The following is a 2,500-nucleotide window of genomic DNA, read 5'->3' as shown; positions in this document are numbered from 1 at the left end:
TCAGTCTCTGATTCGGTTCTATATTTACTATTATCATTATCAAAATTATTATCTAAGCTACTACAAATATTATCATATCATAAATTTAAGCTAAAATTACAGTTATCGTTATCATAATATACTAAATTTCATCTGTTATAGTTATTACTCTAATATCATAAATAATTTATTTAAACATCATCATCATCATATAATAAATTTCACCTATTATAGTGTTCATTCTAATATCATATTTTCTTTTATCATTATTATCATAATTACATCATAAATTTCTCCCATCATCATCATTATCATCGCCCCAACCATTCACCATTATCCACTAACACCACATTCATTCACCTCTTTACGGATCGATTTTTCTGCTGTCCCCCCTCCCCCCAACCCTCCACATCCCCCACAGAAAACGCGACGGCAGGCCAGCGGGAGAAGCGCGGCCAGAGTTTTGAGATGCAGCCCTAGAGGACCCGGGCCAATTGAGGGTTCTAATCTTTCCCTCCCTTCCCCTCTACCGGCTTCTCTAAAGGGGACTGAGGGCTTTGAGAACGAGGGGAGGAACAGGGGGAAAAGAAGACAGAAGGGTTGGGACAAAATGGAGAACCCGGGGCTCACAAAATGGCGCTCATGAATGAATGTTGTGTTTTAGCAAAGGTTGTTCCAGAGCACAGGGGCCTCTGCTTCTAAGGCAATGGAAAACCAGACGGAATGTCGTTAAATATTGCCAAATTTACAAAAATCCTGTTCCACCTTGTCAAACTCTTGAAACATCTACTGTGCAATCTTCCATGGGAAAAACAATATGGTTAAATATACAAAAGAAGGTCGTTATGGGAAAGATCTAGAAATAATGAAAATAGAAAATAGATAAAGAATAACATAGGGTCAATAAAACAACAATGCTATGATCGTCAACATAAATATATCTTCAATGATATTATCACTAACATTATCAACAAGACAACGACACAGAGAAAACATAAATAATGATACTTATCACCATAAAAATCATGGAAAATAACTATAGCAACATCTACTTTTGCTTACTACTTAACATAGTAATAATAATAATAATAATAATAATAATAATAATAGTGATTCATATGAACAATAACAACAAAAACAACAACAGCAATAATAATATAATGGTTATGATAACAACAACAGCAATAATGATAATGATGATGATGATGATAATAATAATAATAATAATAATAATAATAATAATAATAATAATAACAGTAATAATAATAATAATGAAAAAAAATAATTATAACAACAATATAAACATTAATAATAACGGTAATAGTTATTATTATAATAATAACAATAACATCATCAATAATAAAAATATTAACAATGATTATTATCTTCATTATCATTATTATTATTATTATTATTATTATTATCATCATCATTATTGTTATTATCATTATTATTATCATTATTCATTATTCTTTATAACTAATATTATCACTATTATTATTGGTTTTAATATTACCACTTCTATGACAATAAGAATATTAATAAGAATAACAAAAAAAAAATGTTAATAATACCCATGATGCTCATGATAATAACAGTAATAACAATAATGATAATGATTATCATTATTATTATTATTACCATTATAATAAAAGATAGCAAAAAGGTAACAATCATACTAATAAAAATTATAACAGTAATAAAAATTTTACGAAGAATACAAATAAACACAATAAAGAATACAATGACAACTGAAGAACAACAGCAACGATAACAATAATAATGATGAAATAATGGTGATAATAACAAGAACAACAACAATAATAACAAAAATATTAATAATAAAAACAATAAAAAAATTAATAATAATAATAATAAAAATAGACAATAACAACAATCATAAGATCATGAATAACAACATTAAATTCAGTAAAACAATATCACAACAAACAAATAACATCATGATATAATGCTTCATGGTGATGATGACGATGGTGATTCAGAAGATAATGAAAAATTTTAAATCATTATAACAGTATGATAATTCTAATGATAACAGTAGTAATAACAGTAATAATGATAACATTAATAATAAGAATAATAATTCCAAAACTAACAAAAACAACAATAATATTAAAGATAATAATAAAGAAATAATAACAATTACAACAACGACAATAATAATAATGATAATAATAATAACAATAATAATAATGATAATAATAACAATGATAACAGTGAGTATGATAATGGTAATATAAATAATAATAATGATAATAATAATAATAATAATAATAATAATAATAACTGCAGAAGCAACAATAATATTAATATCTAGAAGCAATCAGGCAGCGCATACCTCCGTCAAGTCAATAGAGTAGCTGATGCAATAAAAATATTCACACTTGGAGAATCACATTAAAATCTCCCCTTTCTCAAGTATACTGGTGACATCCGTGTTTCTCTATCTCGCAATGCTCATGAATCCTTAAAAAAATCCTGAATCCGGATTACAACCAAC

The sequence above is a fragment of the Penaeus vannamei genome, chromosome 15, assembly GCF_042767895.1.
Source record: "Penaeus vannamei isolate JL-2024 chromosome 15, ASM4276789v1, whole genome shotgun sequence".
In the NCBI taxonomy this organism is placed as follows: Eukaryota; Metazoa; Arthropoda; class Malacostraca; order Decapoda; family Penaeidae; genus Penaeus; species Penaeus vannamei.
This window is presented reverse-complemented; position numbering follows the sequence as displayed.